At 42.8% G+C, this 20,649-nt stretch overlaps 1 long non-coding RNA gene across 2 annotated transcripts in view; it reads left to right on the forward strand.

Moving 5' to 3' along the window:
- Nucleotides 1-13,255, forward strand: part of LOC138410859 (uncharacterized) — a 16,788-nt gene extending 3,533 nt beyond the window's left edge. The window contains exons 3-4 of one of the 2 annotated variants that reach the window (XR_011243490.1): nucleotides 3,759-4,403; nucleotides 4,541-13,255. This is a non-coding gene — a long non-coding RNA (uncharacterized lncRNA). Of the gene's footprint in view, nucleotides 1-3,758 lie in introns of both variants that reach the window. The other variant, XR_011243489.1, reaches the window with a different exon arrangement.
- The last annotated feature ends 7,394 nt before the right edge of the window (nucleotides 13,256-20,649 follow it).

Here is a 20,649-nt window from a genome sequence, read left to right on the forward strand (position 1 = left end):
GAATCTCATACAATGAATGAATTCATGTTTCCTTTGTTGAAGGGTTTGTCTTAATTCAGCAGGAGAGATAATAGTAATGATTCAGACTGTGCAACACAAGAACACAAGAATTAATATGATAAAAAAACAAATAGTTCAAAAATGAATTAAAAATGAATCTGGTCAATGAAGAGGAGTATTTTGATATGCAAAAAAATGTTAAAAGTTAAAACGAATGTGAACAATAATATTTCATAATGAAAAGAAACAAATTAATTTTCTACGTTTTCTACTATTTTCACTGATCATTGTTATTGTCGGTGGATTTTAATTTATCTCATAACTTTTAAATATAAAAATTCTTCTTTTCTCCAAAAAAATAATGAATCTCATTTTTGTTGCTGACCCCCTGAAGTTTCTCTTTGTCTTCATGTAATATAAAAAAAAAAACAGGCCTAATGGAAATAATTCAGGTTTTACAACAAACAGTGTGAGTTAAAGAAAATGAAATATTTTAAAATAAGCTAAATGTTAAAACTAATGAAACAGAATTTGATTATAATGATTTTTCACGTGGAATGAGTAATACATTCAATTTAATATAAATAAGCATATATAAGTGGAATTTTCTACACACTCGATATTTTCTACACCCTCCTGACACCCTGTCTCCTTACACCTGGTCCTCACCTCCTCCCTCCCATACATTGCACCTCCACTCACACCCCCACCCCAACCTTCCACCCCCCCCCCCCCCTCCGCTTCGTTCGTCCGTCTCCCTCCGTTACTCCCCCTTCCCCTCGACTCGGGGTGCGGGCTGAATCCATTGTCTAATGTGGCCTTTTCATTCAGCGGAGGAGAGGGGTGGGTGGGGGATGGAGAGGTGAGGGAGTGGGAGGTGGTGGAGGGGTCACTTGAGGATGAGAGAGAGAAAAGAGAAAGATTATTAGGGGGGTGATGAAGTGAGAGCAACAGGCTTGTCGGGGGTTTGTGGAGCCACAGTGATTTACTGACACTGTAAAATTGAGGTCACGTCTTTTTTTTTTTTCTTTCTATTTTTCTTTTCAGGGATCAGCTTGAACACGAAATAAAATATCAAATCACAAATACAGACAAAGTGTTCCACAGAGATTTACTCACTCGTGTTGAGAGAAATTTAAAATCCCACTGAAATCAACAGAACTGTGCTTTTGTTAATGAGAAAAATCAACAGTCGTCCTCAAAGAGAAATTCACATTTTACCTCTCTCACGTGTGCGTTGACCCGTCAGAGTGTCGGCTCTTTGTTTGCACTGAAGTCACTGTCGCTGCTTTGACGCTTCATTGTGGTGATTTCTGACCATGTGAATGAAGGAGGAGCAACAAAGTGGAGGTTCAATGTGTTTTTCATACCAAAGAGTCATTAGAGCCACGCAGCTCAAAAAATGTGTTGTGCAGAATGAAGTTGAAAACATTTCAGGGATAAAGTCGAGATGTTGAGAATAAAATTAAAACCTCTGGCACAACCGTTTGTGTAGAACCTTGTCTTGTAGTCTTGTAGTGAATACTTCACGGTGTTTACGAGGATTTACTTCGTACGAAAACTAGCTCAGGTAGCAGCCTGCTACACAAGAGCCACAAAACGACGTTAGCTTGATGATGAATAACCTAAAAAACACCCATTGGTGCTGCTAATGCTAATGTTCGGACTAGTTTTCTTCTCAGCTAACCCTTATATTACCAAAGTCAGATATATCGTATTTAACAGCGACAAAATGTACCTGTAAAGCTAATTTCAAGTTTGCAGAGACTCTTTATTATCACTGCTAACGAAACACTGGCCATGTTGCCGACCTGTTTTGGTGTTTTCCCTCCATTTCACTATTGAAACTCAAACCTCAGTCAAAGATAAGAAACTTTCCTTGAGCTTATATGCTCCAATTTCCCCAAATAACCTTTTTGGATCAATTTCAATGGTAAAATATTAACAATAAGTGTAAAAATCACAATCACCAGTGATGGCTAATTGTGATTTTATTTTATTTTTGGAGTGTAGCCATTATTGCCATTGAGCTGTGTTAGCTTTAAGCTTTATTTCTGAAAGATGCAAACGAGAAATTGAATCTACTTATTGCCAGTAAATAAGGAAAAGTGCAGCCGGTCTCCCAGACAAGTTTGTTCCAAAAAAAAAACCCAAACAAATGCAGACGCTTTAATGAAGTGTTGACAGCACGAATCATTATCTTGTCACAGTATTGTTTCAGCGACTGGGAGAGGAAACCAGAGGTTAGTGTCAACAATTATCCTCAAAATCACTGTAATTTTGGCCCCGATATGAATTTTAACTTTGCAAATAAGCTGAAATGACGCGTACATGTGATTAATGAGACGTTACATGTGGAAAAAAAAGGTGATTTCTTCAGTAGAACTTTTGTCTCGGCAAAGAGAAAATACTCACTGAACTGAACTAAAAGGTGAATACAAATAAAACGATTAGACTGACAGATGGTAAATTATTCTTATTATGACAGGGTGGGGAAAAAACGACAGTGCACACAAGACACAGGTTTTAAAAAGGATCACCAATCATCTGCTTCCAGTGAGTTTATGATGAAAGTCAGATGAAAGTCAATTCAATCGATAAGTCGCTCAGGCTGGTAGCTGCAGGGATGAATCTCCTGACGTTTGATCCCCAGCTGTGGCACCTCCACTGTTGCTCTCCATTTCTACCACAACACGGCCGAGTGAATATTGGTGTTGACTGATGGTCGGAGTCACACTCATTGTTTTTTTTTTTTTTCTTCCCATGCTGAGAAAATGTGTCTTACGAAAGGCGAGTTGTTAAAAATGGAAGCGTTTAGCTCGAGCTGTTCGGTCTTCGTGACGTTGTGAGTCACGGTCGGCTCGTCGAATAAAAGACGTGGCCGTCTCTCCGTCTGTTCTCTGACAGACACACTCCAACATCGGAGCTGTCAGGCACAATCACACACAATGATTCATGTCAGTAGCACTCACAAAGGACTGTCGGCTTAAAGGAAAATACAGATTAATGCGAGTGAGAGCTCACGCTCGAAAACTGGAAGGTCAGACACAAGATCTGCATCACGCACACGACTGCCTCTGTAAACATCTGGCTCTTCTTCACGTGTGTTTGTCCTGTGAGAATGAAGTCGTCTGACCAAACGAGTGTCTCCCGTTTGAAACAACAATTGCTCATCAATATTATTCATCTGGACGAATAAATTGTAAGTGGATCATCAATATCAAAATCATCTGCCTCGAAATTAACATTTCATTTCAAACTGTTGTCCGGTGTGATCACAAGTGTTTCCATGATAACAGTGTGAGGGGAAATATAATTAAAGATTTGTTGATTAACTTCCTCAGTCAGGGACAGAATAAAACATGTATGTAATAATTATCACTCGCTGTGAACACGACTGCTGGTGTAAAAAAGAATTCATGTGCTTCTTTACTGCAGGACAACGCAGGTTAACGTGTGCAGGGAGGGCTGCACAGATGTTTTACATTACAACCTCATACGTGTGAAATTATCTGAATACAAACAACACAGATTGTTGCTTCATTTACATTTCAATGCTGCAGACCTCCATTAGTGTGTGTGTGTGTGTGATTATGTGCAAGAGCTGCACTTCCACTTTCGAACATTTCTCGTGTTTGCTTGCGTTCACATAATGACGTTTTCGATCAGTTATGCAAAACAGTGTTTCCTGCGGATTTGTGCGTCTGTATCCGTGTGAATGACTACTGCAGTTAATGATTCGCATTTCTCACTCCAAGGTCGATGCAGAGTTCTTTAGCGAGAGGCAAATCGCTCCTTCGTCCACCTGCACACTGTGAGTAACTGTCGACCATCTGCCGCCTCGTTTTTCTCTACGTGCCGCATTGTGTCGTTTGTGTGATGGGAATGTTTGGAGTCGGCCCACGTGAATGTATTTGTGTGTGTGTGTGTGTGTGTGTGTGTTTGTGTGTTTTTTTTTCTCTTTCCCTGAGTGTGAGACCTATTCTTTGCACATTTCTCCGCGTGTGAAGAAGTGTGTTACGAGACTGCATGCAGGTGTGAGACCCGGCACGCTCGGTGGTGATCCTCTGCCTCCATACATGTTGGTTTGTGTGATGTTGTGTCCTTTGTGTGCTGTTCCTCATAGAGCAGATGTGCAGTGTGTGTGTGTGTGTGTGTGTGTGAGTGTAAGTACCTCTTCGAGCATGATGTTTGTTCTCCAAGTTTGTGTGTGTCTCCATTTGTGTGTGTTTACAATCCAAGGCCATTCAATAGCACCACATGGATCCATCCCATATCCTGATCGCCATGGTTACCGGGGCCACTTATCACAGAGGGTCCCGGCAGATCAAACAGGTGTGCATCCTGAAGATGTCTCTCCTCGGCAACTGTTGCCAGGAACCTTTGTTGCACACAACGCACAGGTGCTTGTCCCCGCCGGTGAAAATCAGCAGGAGCACGAAAACATTGTCGTCATTTCCCAGCCTGAACTGCTGAGTGTACGTCAGTGTGTGTGTGTGTGTGTGTGTGTGTGTGTGTGTGTTCTCCCTGTGACAAACAGGAGGAGGTTTAGTTCTTCGAGGTGAAGAAGTTTATTTTCCGTTAAAAAGAGGTCATTTTGTGGATCATCACTTCGGGACCTGTTGCTCAGAGTAGGTTCCGGTCAGATGTGATGTTTAATGTAATCAAATCAATTTATATATTTAATATTTCCTCATTTAAAGTAAATTTTCCATCTGCGCTTTTACAGAGACGACATCCAGACATGTCAAAGAAGGAAAAGCAAACCTCCGCCAAGGCCCAACAGTTAATTCAGAAACATGTCTTATTTGTGTACACTCATAAATCTCAGTCCTCTTAACGTGTCTAATTATTTTCATCAAGATCCAAGAATTATCTTCTTAGAAATCTGGGAAAATGTTGATGAACGTCTCATCTCACTACGTTAAAGAAAGTAAAAATGGTTCAAACGTCCATTGGTTCTTTACTTGACCCACAATGAATTCTTTTTGAAGTAGAAAACCGTTTTGTCATTTGTGTGTAAAGGTAAAAACCAGCAGACAAAACAACAAATGAAAACATAGCGAAAGTAAAATGAATCTCTGGAACCTTTGCATAGAAAACAAGCTTTGCTAATATCTTCAAGATCCTTTTAATCAATCGATCGAATGATTTAGTTTAGTAATCACAGTTTGTCTCACAGATGTTAACGAGGTGCGAAATAAGAGACGTCGTGTTGAACAGAGCAACATTTAAAACACTCAGGAGAAAAGACAGTTTCAAGCATAAACGCTCTTAAAGTTTTTACACGAATGAAGAGAGAGACGAAGAAAGGATTTCTGTAAAATATTGAAATGCTCGTTGTGTACGAGCGAATATATAAAAAAAAAAAAAAACACACGAGTGTTGGTTGAGGCTCTCGATGGAGCCAGTGGACCAGCGGAGAGTGGGCCCCCCAGCAAATGTGGGATTTGTGCGATTTGGATGTTCAGGGTCGGGGAACAGATGTCGTCAGTAGGAAGAGAAGGAAAGTGAAGGAAACAAAAGGATATGAAGGAGAATGAAATGAGAGAGAGAGAGAGAGAGAGAGAGAGAGAGAGAGAGAGAGAGAGAGGAGGCCTGCAGCCAGAGAGCCAGAAATGAAAGGATTGCATGGTGAAGCCAGCGAGGGTTCTTTGACTCGCGGCCCCCGCCGAGCGCACCTCCCCCTCGCCCACTTCCCTTCGACCGCAACGGTGTCGACGCTGCCACCGCACTCACCCTTTCACCTCGCAACCCTCCCTCCCCCCCGCTGCTGCTCTCCACCAGCTCCATCCCCCCCCCCCCCCCCCCCCACCTGTTGTCCTGTTCGTCCACCTGTGCCACATGTCTTACGGAGCTCGTATACCCACAATGCCTCAGTGTGGCCTCTGGTTACACCCCCCACCCCCCCACTCCTCCTCCAGCCGTATCTGATCTAATAAACCTGAAAGGACAAACATAAGCTCCCTCCAAAAATTGCCCTTACCTCTTAAACCTCGTCTCCACCTGGCATTAACGTGGGTCCCACAGGATTCACAGCAGAGCTACATCTGACATTAAAACTCTCCTCTCTCCTCTTCTCCTCTCTCTCTCCGCTTTGCTTTGCACATCGCTTCCTCCGGTAAGATTTGTGAGATAATTAATATTGACAGGAAGCGCGAGGTCTTGTTCAGTCATGTGTTCAGTCCACAACTACCCCCAGAAATCCATACTGAGGAGCGGGCTGCAGTCGGGAGCTGCCCTCCACCTGTGTGAGTTTATTTCTGTGTACACAATTACTCCACGCTGACGGGCTCCGGCTGCGTTTACACCTGATGTGACTCTGCTCCGTCAGATTCTGAGTTTATCAGGTTGTAGTTTGAGGCCTTTAGAGGCAGAATTCAATCTTTTCATGAAACGTTTCTTTGTCCGTCTCCTCGCACGTCACCTCGTCTCCCTCGTCTCCCTCGTCTCCCTCGCACCTTTTCCATATGCCGCTTGTTTCAGCTTTAATCCGCACACATTGCACCTTTCTCCTGCTCTCACTCCCCCATTTCTCTCCTATAGCTGGCACCTCTCTAACACCACTTCCCTCACCTCTTCCTCCCCCAACAAGGCACCCCTCCTCCTCCTCTTCTTCTTCTTCTTCTTCCTCTTCTCCCTTTCTCCTCTCCCTGGATCTCCTCTGTTCTCTCCCCTCCTCCTCTCCCTCTTCTTCTCCTTGGTCTTGGTCTTCTCCTCCTCCTCCTCCTCTTCCTTGTGTTCTCCCCTTCTCCTCTCCCTGGATCTCCTCTGTTCTCTCCCATCCTCCTCCTCTTCCTCTTCCTTGTGTTCTCCCCTTCTCCTCTCCCTGGATCTCCTCTGTTCTCTCCCATCCTCCTCCTCCTCCTCTCCCTGGATCTCCTCATCTCTGGAGATTGCCCCCCCACCTCTCCACCTTCCCCGCTGTTCTTCTAGCAGCAGCGCCCCCCCCTCCTCCCCCTCTCCAACACCTCCACATCCCTGGTGCTCGTCCCCCTGTGACGAGCCCTCGTCTCAGACCGCCGTGCACAGGATGCTCCCTCGGTGAGAGGTCAGTGGTCCGACTGTGTCCTCTGTCCTCCCCCTCAGCGGTTCTCCGGCCACGACCGCAGATCACAGAGATTTTCATTCTCTCTCTGGAACACGCTGCCGAAGGGTTAAATATATATTTATGTTTTTACAGTTTATTTCTGTTGCACTCACACTTCGGTTTGTGTGTTTGATTTCCTCAGTGATCAGGGAGTTTACAACCACCCCGACAGTGATTGGATGTATTTTTAAACACACAACAATAACTGTGAATCCTTTTAATTATCACAAACCTACATGATAACACACCAGCGCCACTGTTACTGCCTCTCTCTCTAAGAATGAACATTTTTTCCTCTATCTTTTCTTGCTCCCTTTATATTTTAGTAGACATAGAAAAAAAAAAATCTTTTATTTCCAATATGTGCTTTCTCAACACATTTAACAGATTTGAGTGCGACGGTGTCGAGGCTAGTGTTGGTTTCACTTTGTGTTCAGCAAGTATAACGTGAACTTATCATGATTGTGCTGTAACACAACAGACGATCGTGATCACGATGTAAAAGCAGATCGTGAATTCAGGCTTTTTTCAGAGAAGATGTAACAACCATCTCCTCTGATTCAGAGGAATTCACTTGATTTTCTCTGAACAAACTATAAAACACATATTTGATGTGTTTGAATTAAAGGACGATTCGTTATGGTTTCATTCGAGACACTGTGAGAAGAAACGTTGGTGGACAAAAACCCCAAGTAGGCTGATATTTAAACAAACTGGTTGTGGGTCAATAGTGAGAGCTTCAGAACAAACACGTTCTTGTTCCCTAAACTTATTTTAATGCTTTGACAGATAAATTATAAACTGAAATAAAAGCAGTAAGACCAAGAATCCCAGCCTTCAGCGATGTCATCTTAATTCACATGATTTGTTTTAATGCACGTTTGTAGAAGCTTTAAAAGAAAGAACATCACATTAAAGTTTAACTCTTCATAGTTTTTAAATACTCATAAACCAAAGTAATTGATAATTTCATCAACACTGTGGAAATGCATCGAATGTCTGGTTCGACAGCAGCTAATCACTCATCACTCACAATGAGAGTTTTACACTGACAGTATTTTCTATATCCTGCAGCTTTATAAATGGTGATAACGAACGTCACCGTGTTCGGCGTTTTAAAGTGAAGCAGAACTGGTGACGTGACCGGATGATACTTGAGGCAGAAACATATTTCAGTTTGAGCTCATTCTATAGGGCTAATTAATTTGTAAACCAATTTGAACGTTATTTTCAATTGTAAAGAGATGCTATCGTTTATTATTTTCATCCCAGTGGAGAAATGACCCGTAGCAAAAAGAAAAAAAAAAAGACTTAATTGCTCAGCCTATTAATTTAACATCTATTTGTCAAAATGTACTTGATAAAAAGAAAGAAAAAAAAATGTAATCACAATATAAATTATCTGCAGAGTTTCGAATCGTAATGTCTGCTGGTGGCCAGAGGACAGAGAAATCTGTTCTGTCGCCGAGCGAATAATGAAAATGTGTCATGTTGGATGAGGGAGGCAGAGGCCCGCCGCTCTTCAGAGAATTTCATTTTCTAATTCTCTGACAGACGCAGGCGGGGGGGAGCTGAACACATGTACCTCCCCCTCACATACACCAATTACCGCAATGAGCAAATGAAAGGCTATGTCCCATCAGGGCCTCTGTAGGGGGTAGAGAGAGAGAGAGAGAGAGAGAGAGAGAGAGAGAGAGAGAGAGGGAAATAGAGAGAGGAGGGGGAGTTACATACATAATTGCCCCCCCACCGCAAGACACACGCACACACGCACACACGCACACACACACACACACACACACAAAACCAACAATCATCATCTGCTGTCACCATTGTTGATAATCCCAGAGTTCTCTGTTGTGCAGATCTACTCAACCTCCCCCTCCCCCCCCCCCCCCTCCGCTCGCTCACATTCATTCTCCTTCTTTTATTTTTTTCCATTTTTATTTTTCATATTTTTCTGTCTGTCTCCGTCAATGTCTCGTCTCCGTTTCGCCACCGTGCCACTTTGCCCACTCCACAGACCCCCCCCCCTCATCAACTGTCACTTTGCTCAGTGACATTTTCCCTCCGTCTGTTTTTTACTGTAATAGCAGGAAAGAAAAAATATATGGAAAGAGTCTGTGGGGTCAGCTGCAGCTTCACAACATTCAAATGAAAAAATACGACTTACTGACAGTTCCTTGAAAATAAAATCACTCTAACATTAGTGCCTGTATCAATGCAGCTGTTATATTTGATTAATATGAAGATATCACGAGGAAAATCATTTTAAAATCAGAATTTCAGCTGATTTTTCAAAATAAAATCCCACGTAAGAGCTTCTCATTTATGATTTTCATCTCGGCTGTCGTAAAAATAAGAGATTTAATGACTGAGCCCATTAATTTAACATCCATTTGTTTTACGAAAATAACCACAATATAGTTTAAATGCAGCTGTTATACTTAGAGAAAAGGTTTTGTATCATGAAGCTCGAATCCTTTTAAAAAACTGCATTTAAGCTGATTTTCAAGGATAAAATCCCACTTATGTCAACGCAGCTGTTTTATATTTGAGTTAAATGAAGATGTTTCAATGATTCTCTGAAGAATTTTGAGGAAGATCGATTAAAAAAAAACTGCATTTTAGTTGAGGTTTAATTACCGAGCCTGTTAATCTAACATCAAATACGTTAAATGTTATTTTCCGAAACATGATGATGATGTAAATTAATTATATTATGTGCTTTTACAAAAAAGAATCCGAATAGAAGTATAAATCAGTGATATGACTGTTTGTGAAGCTTCATAGACTAAATCTTTTTTTTTTTTAAACCACATTTTAGCGGATTTTCAAGAACTAAATCCCGTTAAAGATCCAGAATCATGACCAGGAAGCAACAATATAAAAGTCAAACTCTTTCCGTCTAATTTGACGTGTCGCAGTGAGCGTCTCTGCAGACCTGAAATAATGTGTAATTCCACAGAGCTGTGAAGCCCACCTGACTGCATGTTCTCACCACGCTCGTGTCTCCGCAGGCTAATTGAAGTCAACCACAGAGCACCGCTAATGATCAGCCTACAGCGACCCTTGACGGTCTGTCGTCTCTCTGTCTGCAGCCCTGCGTGGTATTTAGAGAGATCCTGAAGGTCAAGAGAAAATGAGAGAAAGGCAAAAAGCGAGGTACAAAAAAGGAACGAGAGAAGAGAGGGAGGAGGAGTGGAGGAGGCCATGGCGTAGAGGTGGTGGTGGTGTTGGTGCTACGTGCAGAGGGAGGGGGGTAGTTAGACAAATGACCCAGAAATGACCACCATGCTGCGCAGGAAGTAGCCACGTACGGCTCTGTGCACTTCCGCTCAGTGGCCATTATCCCTCCCCCGCGCTCCCCCGCCGCTCCAAATTCACTAACACAGAATCAATAGGAGCAGGTGGAGCGAAAGGTGGGAGGACAGGAAGTGTGGATGAGGTGAGAGGGTGAGGACGGAGGGAAGGAGTGTGAAGATAGACAGGAGGACAGAGGGGAGGATTGAGGAGAGGAGGAAGGGTGGGAGGAAAGAAAGAGGAGTGAGGAGAGAAAGGAAAGGAGCGAAGAGGTGAGAAGAGAAAAGAAATAGGAAAGGTGGAGAGATAATTGGGAGCGAAGGGTTAGGAAAGACAAAAGGGAGGAAAAGTAAAATAAAGATGGGATATGATAGGAGAGAAAAAGAGAGAGAGGGGAAAGGAGGAAAGAAACGCAAAAGGAAAAGGTAGAAAGGGGAGAGAATGGACACTAGAGAAGAGGAGAGGAAAGATAATGAAATGAGAGAAAATAAGGAATGAACAGAAAGTAAAGATTCTATGATGAAAAGGGAAGTGACGTGACCTAGGGGAGGAAAGAAAAGAAAGAAGAAAGGTTGAATTGTTGAGAGGACAGAAAATAAGGAGTGAACTGAGAGGAGAGACAAAAGGGAGGAAAAGAAAGGATGGGACACAATGGGTGTAAAAGAAAAGGGAAAAGAGAGGAGGAGGACGAATAAAAAGATTTTTTTTTAAAAAGGAAAGGAGATTGTGTTCCTGTCAGTAAATCTACAACAATGAAAGAAACTGAAAACTGTATATTTTCCAGTTTTTCCTCTTCTCAGCGTCGGTTCTCTTGTTTTTCCAGCTGCAGTTTTCGTCCTCTCGTGTTTGACTGAAGCTCATTTGCCCATTTTGGCCTTTTGGCATTTAGGTTTTACGAGCCCCGGCCGCCAGCGTGTCAGCCTCACCGGTTAGATACGACATGAAGAAGAAGCGTCAAGTCCGCAGCAGACAGACGAAAATGTTCTGTGTTGGTGCAGCCGTGCAGCCTGAGCGCTGTCGGAATAGAGGCTTCGCAGGAAAACTGAAAATTACTGGGTTCCACTGTCTTTTGTCCATTTAATTGTTGAATTCTGACAATTGAGCGTGAAACGTTGGAACGCAGTTGACTCTTTGTGTCAGAGCTCGGTCAGAATTATCGGCCCTTTATGTGGTGAAGTATGAAAATGAACAAAAACCAACATTTTCTTCTTCCATAAATTATTTTACTGAACAGAATTTCATCTGATCAAGTTTTGAAAAACTAAAAATTATATATTTCTAAGCATCCGTCACGATGCCATTTAATTTTATTTGAATTCAAATGTTCAAGATATCCCCCCCCCCCCCCTCCCCCGATTGGAACAGAGCGAGTTGTGACTGGTTCCCTGTTGAGACGGAGTGAGGCTGCAGATAAAACCAGCTGTGATGCACAGGATGTACGCACCTCTGGAATCTAACGTGATCTGACAGTAAATCCTGCCGCCGTCGAGCTCCCGACTGTCTGAGGATCACGTTCGCAGCGACACTGAGTTCAGGCTGCGTTGTTATACTTCCCAAGATGCACCTGTTGATTTTCTCCACCTCCTGTCGTGTCACCGGCACGCGGCGTCACGTCATTGTACGCTCCTCTTCATCGCCGCCACGTTTACGAGGCCTCGTCCGTTATGAAGTGGCAGCGTGAGTTGAAATAAACTCCTTCACTCTACCGGAGGGACTCCCTCTCTTTGCATGTCATTAACATGGAATCTTAACTTATTTGAATTCATCATCATGGACGAGCGGTTAATGATTTGATTAGCTCTCTATATACGTGGAGGGAGATGATTCACACTGGATATGATGGAACACGAGAAAAGAGCACCCCTCCTCGTTCTCGGCTGGATGAGAATTACCTTCCACTAACCGGCCTTGACAACCTAATTGAACAATAGCCTAATATAGAGCATTACCGGGAGAGAAATGAAAGCCTGCTCTCCTTGAACACCCTGTCAGCCTCATTGTGAACGCCGCTCGCTCAGAGCCGCTGTCTTCCCTCTGAGTGAAAGGACCTTCATCCCGAAGAGAAGCATAACTTAGCCTGCTCTAATGACACACAGCCATACAGCAGGCTGCCCGTAATTGTCGAACCAGGTCTGAGAGAATAATAGTCCCAAACTCTCACCCTGCCAGCTTTTCTTCTGCGTCTGAGCGCACGCGGTGACCTGAGTCCTCCAGAAAGACGGAAGATAACTAGAGCCACTAAGTTATGTGAACTGTGGGGAGCCCATTATTTCTTAATATGCTTTTTTAATGTGAAAATTAGAAGCAGACTGGACGCGGAGCTAATTCCTAATGTGTCATTCCGCGTGTGTGTGTGGGTTCAGAGGTTTAACCAGACGGGCCCTTGCGCGGCCACCTTCAATGTTCCTCGGCTAATACCTGTAACTCAGTGGCTGATACCGGACGTTAATGACTGTACGGAGAAGAGAGAGAGAGTGAGAGATAGATGGAGAGAAAGAAGGGAGGCCATGCGGTGCAGGTCTAATGAGCTCATAGCCGGCTGTACGCTGTCACTCTGCTGCTCGCCGCTGTGACCCCGGACAATGCAGCCACATTATTGGCCCGGTATTGTTGCGCGCTAACCCGCGCAGCCCCGCGCCCCACAGAGCCGACGGCTCCGGTGACTTAAACGCGGGGACGGCGAGGGCCAGCGAAGGCGGACGTCAGTCTGAGCATTGTTGGCTCTGACAGCAGCTTCTGACGAGGCCATTGTGAAGCTGCAGGAACATTATGGAACATTATGGTTCAGCAGCACATCATAAAGATTCATGTCTGAACCTGCAGCAACTTAAAGAGCAGCTGAGTTAGAGACTGAGGGAAATGATTTCAGCTGGAGACGGACGATTATACATCAGTCGTGTTAATTACACAAACAACATGTTTGTACTTTTAATATTAATGAAAACATGATTTAAGTTTCTCTATTCTTAATTATTCGGATGTATTAATACTTCTAAAAAATACTTAAGTATACACTGTAAAAACTGTAGTGGTGAAACATTTCAGTTAAAGCTAACTTATTTATAATACTAAAAATATAAATATTACTTTCTATACTTAGTTAACTACTTAACTACTTAGTTTATTAAATTGTTTTGTAAACTTAGAACCAACAAAAAATATACTTGTGCCTCGATATTAAGTAGTGAACAATTCCAATACATATATATTGAAGAGAAATATGATTCCTCGGATATCGTCTTATGAAAAATAAATTCAATTGACGCTCGATATTTTGCAGTTTAACCATAAACTTTATGATAAGTAGCTATAATCAACTTTAATTAAGGAAGTATATTTTCTGACAGCGTTTTATCTGTGAAGACTCATATCAGCAGATTTAATCAACTGATTAATCTGTTGGAATTTATTAAAAACTGGTCACAACTACTTTCACTTTTAAAAGTTTCAGTCATTTCCTTAAAACAAACGTTCGCCACAGACGTTTGTTTGGAGTCTGAACACTCGACAGTTGTCTCATTCTCATGTTTTCATTACTTCTGGACAACGGTGCATCTGCAGCGATCAAAGTGATCTCAGGCTTCAGCTCCAGACGTTTTCACCGGATTGACAGAAAGAAAAATCCAGAATAACACCGAGACTCAGATAAAAACACACGAACATCAGTCACACGAACCCCTCGATGTGAAGAAGAGCTCCACACACTCACAGAGAAACTCCGAAGCCTCAGCTGCTTTCAGCCTGGACGTGAAAATCAATTAAAGATGGAACTGGAGGATTTACCAGGGGGTGGGGGAGGGGGTGGGGTGTTGAGAAAGGAGTATTGTTCTTGTGGAAACCTGTAATTTGACAGTAATCACGTGCTTTTAAGAGTTTTTTTCTCAAACCTTCCACAATCCACGACGCTGTGTTTTAAAATGCAAACCTGAGAAATCCATTTATCCCGTCGAGTGAGTTTAGACATCGATCATCCTCGTCACGGCTACAACAGGACTTTGTTGTTTAATTGTGAGTTACGCCGAGATATGAAGTTTTCCTTCAGCTGGAGGAATATACAGGGTTTTTAAATTATACATTTAACAGCTCAACAGCCTCGAGTCCTGCTCCTTAATGGGCTTTGGACTGAGATTTGATTGGGTCCTGCAGCGCCTCAACCCCGACGAGGACCTGAAAGGCTCCGCCGCAGAGCACCCAGAGAGCAGGGACATGAATAGAAAGGTATTGAAGCAGGTATTGAGGTCCTAAAGAGGTGTGTGTGTGAGTGTGTGTGTGTGTGTGTGTGTGTGTGTGTGTGAGTGTGTGTGTCTGTGTGTTCTTTTCAGGGTCTTAAGAGCTCTTATCCTCGAGCAGTAAAACACGGAGTGCAGCACTCCCCGACCCTGCCGGTCATTTCATCTACTTCCAAATGTCACAGTGTCACAGACCTTTGTTGAGATCAGCGAGCAGGGCACCAGTGTGTGTGTGTGTGTGTGTGTGTGTGTGTGTGTGTGTGTGTGTGTGTGTGTGTGGATACATGATTGACCTGACAGACAAGGTAAGAAGAAGGGAGTAAAAAAAGAAAACAAGCAAAACACTCTTGCCTCTGCTGATTCCTTTCCTTTTATTTCCTTTTCTTTCGTTTCCTTTGTGCTCCATTCCTATTGCCACTCTTCCTTTCCTTTAATTTTCTCTCTTTTCCTTCCCTTCTCCTTCCTTTCCTAAACCTTTTCTTTCCTTCATTTGTGCTCCTTGCTTTTGGACATCCTTCCTTTCCTTTCCTTTTCTTTCTTTTCCTTTTTATGTTGCCTTCTCTCCTTTCTTCCCATTTTTCCTCTCCTCTTCTTCCCTGTCCTACTTTATCTTTGTGTGTGACACGTGCATGATTGGTAAGAAAACGAGAGAAAGAAGAAAAAAGAGCAATTAAAACACAACACTTGATATCTGTGCTATTTCGCCGTCACATTAAAAACCATCAGCGCGGGGAAGATGGCGTCCGTTAGAGAGGAAGTTTCACATCTTTCCCGTCTCGTCCGTAATTAAAGATCAGGAATCCATCGAGGCTTGAAACCGCTCGGAGACAAATGACAGAGAAACGTTTCAAACTCTGCATCCTCAAAACATTTCAGAGAAACAAGTCGACAAACATGTTTTTTGTTCCCTCTCCTCCGGGACAGTAATGAGGTGGGGAAGCCATGTCGGTCGGGCCACGGGGACGTTTACGCTGCATTAAATATTAATAGAAATAGAAGAACAGCAGAGAGGTCAGCGAGGCCGGGGCCGGCGATATTAACAGGAAATAGGACGGAGCGGAGACGCTGTAGGCGGGCTACAGCTAAACAAGCCATTATCATTCATTTACAGGATATTTGTCATTCACAACACAACCTGCAGACACACACACTGTTGATGTTCGGCCTGAATAACAGACGACTGCTCAACATGAAAACGTTTCTACACTTCATTCTCGCTCATTTACACTTTGCTCCTTGTTTGTTATTCCCTTTCCTCATACTCTTCTACCCTTTCCTGAACCCTTTTCATTTCCTTTCCTCCTCTCTTTTTCCTTTCCACCTCTCTTGTTTACTTTCCATCTCTTTTTCCTCTCACTATCATGTCTTTGTGTTTCATGTCCTTCCCTACCCCCTTCTCCTTTCCTCCTCTTGTTTCCTTTACTTCCATTGTCTCTTTTCCTTGTGGTTTCTCTTCATTCATTTCCTCTCCTCTCCTCTCCTCTCCTCTCCTTTCCTTCCCTATCTTTTCCTTTCCTTTCCTTCTCTCCTCTTCCGTATCCTGCACAGATCCATTTTTATTGGCAGAGCTTTACAGAACCAATTCCAGGAGATTAAACTTGTGTCCTTTTATTCTTCTGTTATTAGAACAGCTGCTCAGCTGTGTGTGTGTGTGTGTGTGTGTGTGTGTGTGTGTGTGTGTGTGTGTGTGTGTGTGTGCGTGTTGCTGCTGCAGTTATCAGGACATTATTACCAGCTCCGAGGCAGTGGAGACGCTCTTTTAAATGAATTCATCATCTCTCCTCTGGTATATGTTGTTTCCGCTGTTCTCGCTCCTGTTTGCATCAACATGTATGTATGTGTGTGTGTGTGTGCGTGTGTGTGTGTGTGTGTGTGTGTGTGTGTGTGTGTGTGTGTGTGTGCACGTTCACATCATGTGTGATGAATGACTGTATAAAGTGATTGTCATTCATTGTCATGCAGTGAAATAAAGTAGACGTATTTAGTTTGGTCATTACGGGGTCGAGAGCGCGGTGACATCACTTGTATAATGTGCTTATGAGATTATGAAGCTTCCACTGTCAGGATTGTTTAAACTCTTTAAATCTATGAACATCTGTGTGTTACAACATCTGGAATCTTCACATCGTAAAGACTGATCCACTGTTTCAACAGGTCGTTTCCACTCCTGAACTCCGAACTCCGTCTGATTCACGGATCTGCTCCAGGTTTAACTTTATTCTGTGTAGAACATTGCAGGTCAGGTGACCCTCTGCACTACAGCGTGACGCGTTGTGGAAGACTAGTGATTTTGTTGTTGTAAGCTCACGCTCTTGACAACAAGTCCCAGTCTACCTCACTGAGTCACGCCCCCGCACGCCTCCTTCCTCTCCGCCACTTCCAGCTGGTTCCTTTTCATAGGCGCCTCCTTGTTTTTTACCCAGCATCCCATTCGGCTGCGACGGCAAACAATTATAATCAGCTCATGCACGGTCACAAATGAAACACAAACCTGCAGAGACACAAACCTGTGTCTCAAATCATATGACTGCTTTAATAGATCCATTTAAAACACTAAATGCTGCAAAACAAGAAAACCTGTGGATGAATACAGCTGGAAGAACATGAATAATAATAATAATAATAATTTTCAGCTGAGATTCAGGAAGTAACAGCACAACCTCACCCGACAGTCACAAGATGCTCAGAGGTAAATTGAGCATTAAAATCTCTCTGGGGCTTTAAAGGTAATCTCGATAAAAAAGTAAAATCAAACTAAAACAAACCGACGATGAAAAAGATGATGTTAAAAGCTGCTGAATTCTGTTCTCGTGTGTTTTTCTTTTCTGGACGAGAAACTGGAGGAAAATATTAAAGTTTTGAGCCTTGATCTTTCAGTTAATGTGGGAAACAACAACATGTTAACATTAAACTGCTTTTTTATTTCCGTTGTCTCATCTCTCTTTCCTCTTTCTTTTATTTCCCTTTCCTGGCTGTCATCTCTTCTCTCTCTTTTTTACCTCTCATCTATTTTTGTCTGCTCCCTCTCTCAATTCTCCATTTCTCCTTTTTCTGTCTCTTTAACCTGTCACCAGTGTAAACACATTTAATGGTAATTAAACGAGGGTACAATCCAACAGTACAAATGATTAAAAACTGAGTTTGATATCACATGAAACTGTTTTATCATTTCACACATCTTTAAAGAAATGCACACATCTGAATGATCTCAGTGCTGATGTGAAGGTAAGTGACCCGATTCTCCTTAAACGTCTTTGTACGTGTATATTACTGAACAGAGATAATGAACACATTCACTTTTTTAAAGATGAAACTGCTCACGCATGAACACGTGGATTCTGCAACGCTGCAAAACCTCTGCGATGAAAAAGATCCCCCTGATGACTGTGTCTCCTGCACACATGACTTGTACTGTATGTGTTTTCAGATGTATACCTGAAATAAAGACGAGAGCCTGTTGCTCGTTGGTGTGAGCTGATTAATGTTCTGCTCTGTATGTTCCGCCCCATTGTACATCTCAGCCAGACTCCAACTGTGGCAATCAATTCAATCAGCGGCGCTTATGAACCCATTACAATCTGGCTGAGAGCAGGCGGAGGCTGCATCCTTCAACTGGCCTCAGAGTAATTACTATTTATTCAGGCCCAAAAAGGAGGATGGAGGGATGGATGGATAGATGGAATGGATAGATAAACGATAGATTGGTGGGTAGACTAATAAAACATGTCCCTAATGACTCGCATGTGGCTATGAATATGCATCATGGCGACGGGGCAAAAGGAGTGGGTGTTGCGTTATTTACACCCCACCCCGGCGCCCCACCTCCCTCTTGCTGAGAACGCGGTAACAGGTTGCCATGGCGACTCACATGTGCCATAGCAACCACGCTGAACGTTCCATCCCAGCTCTGAAGGCCAGAGGTCTGGCGGCGCCGCGAGGACGTCTGCGGGGCCTCGAGGGCGTAACGCGCCATGCTGGAGATCCATTGGCTGCGGACGGAGGCGGAGGCGGCCCACCGCTCTCACCTCGTGTATAATTACAGGCTCAGCTCATAAAGGTCTGAGGCCTCACAGTCACTCTGAGCGTTTGTGTCTCCTCAGCATCCAGTCTCTGCTTTTTATTCAGGGTTGCAACATTCAAACCTCTTCACGTCCTGATGCTGTTCAGTTTCATTCCAACTTGGGGGGTCAGAGAGCTTCAGCGCACCACAGTGATCTGAACACTTGTTTGAGCGTTTCTATTCAATTTCACTAAATTTTGGACGCTTGTGTCTCTCTCCACCGTCGAGTACACACACTCGCTCCTCTTCACGCCGGGGGGCCTCGGCCACAAACAGCCTGAGGTCCAGACAAGATCAGTTCTCGCCAGTTAGAAGCGTCTAAATCTGTGTTTTTAAATCCATCGTGTCCATCGTGTCCATCTGAGAAACAAGCCACAGATTTGATGAACGACAGCTCATTGAGCTTCCTCAAATTAAATTGCTCTATAAATAACATTCACCTTATCGCCTCAGTGAGGATGTTGTATTTCATGCATGAGGTTATTTCAGTGGTGTGGATCATCTATATGTATTATCTACCTCGTGTGGTTAATATTTCTGTTTTACTGTGAAGCACACGGAGACGATCTCTGTTCGAAATGTGCGTCACAAACTGAAAGGGATTTTGGCACGTGTGGGGAAATACAGACAGCTTTCAAAATAAAACATCACCATGTGGATAATGAAATTGAGGATTATATAAAAACTAACTTAATCGTTAACACGATAAAACAGAATTCGGTGAAATAAACTCAAACGGGTCATGAGGTGAAGAAACAAACGTACAGAAATAAAACTAATTCTTTGTGCACTCAGATTAGTGAACGCTCTCTCTCTCTCTGGCTCACACACACTTATACACACACCTGCATCAACAGATATATTATCTCACTTTAAACTGTTTTCATCCCACATGTTGATATATTTTTGCCGTCTTGGCAATTTTGCAGTTTGGGTCATTTGTTTTCCAACATTTCATTTCCACTAGCTTTTACTTTAAACAGGGAAACCACTCTGTTTAACATAAACACACAGTATTCACGTCTGAGGAGATGCAAAATGGTGAGAATGTGAAGTTAGAGGCATTTAATGGGGACATCTCTCATCTGTGGAGTACAGCTTTGGTGTAAACTCAGATATGACAAGAGGAAGAGATATGATGTAGAGGTAACATGAAGATAAATACATGTGTTAGGATTCTCCAACCTTCTTACGCCCTCTGCTGTACAAACCCTAAACACAGACGAGTGCAACATGAATGTGTTTCCGTTGAACAAACTGCTTTTAGGTTTTTTCATGATGAATATCGTTCATTGTTTGATTGTTAAGGGACAAACATCAAATAATATAATTCGACCTGGTAATACTGTGTCACCCCTTCGTCTCTTACATTTGAATCTGAGCTGAAGGCGACAATTCACAGATTCAGAACAAGAAGAGAATATTTAATTTATCTAAAATGCAGAGAAATAAACAATATGAGCTCTCACATCCAGAGTTCAGTGAATTACTGTTGCTCACTCAAACACAGCGTTGTTTTTATACTGCTGTAAATCTAAGGTCTTGCTTTAAGACATGCTGACCTTTTTATTTTAACATGAAGTACTGTGTGGTTTATATAGGCCAATAATTTATATAAACAAAGTGGTGAATGAAGTATCTAAAATATATTTTATTTATCTTTTTATACCTGGTGACAGCTGAGAAGCCTCACCTGCCATCACCAACTATCACCCGAAGATGTTGAAGAGTATTTGAATCTATTTCTCTATGTTTCATGTTATTTCTGCCTCTGGTCTATTGTGGCCTTGACCCCAGAAACGACGCTGTGACGTCTCCGCAGTTCAAGTCTCAGAGTCGAGAGTAAAACAAGAGGAAAAAAAAACAAACAGCTGTAGCTTCAGGAACTATTGATGTTCCCACATTTTTATATGAGCGACTCTGACACTGCTTTGTGTGGGTTGACAACAGCAATTAATTTAAACAAT

The sequence above is a fragment of the Paralichthys olivaceus genome, chromosome 7, assembly GCF_024713975.1.
Source record: "Paralichthys olivaceus isolate ysfri-2021 chromosome 7, ASM2471397v2, whole genome shotgun sequence".
Taxonomy (NCBI): Eukaryota; Metazoa; Chordata; class Actinopteri; order Pleuronectiformes; family Paralichthyidae; genus Paralichthys; species Paralichthys olivaceus.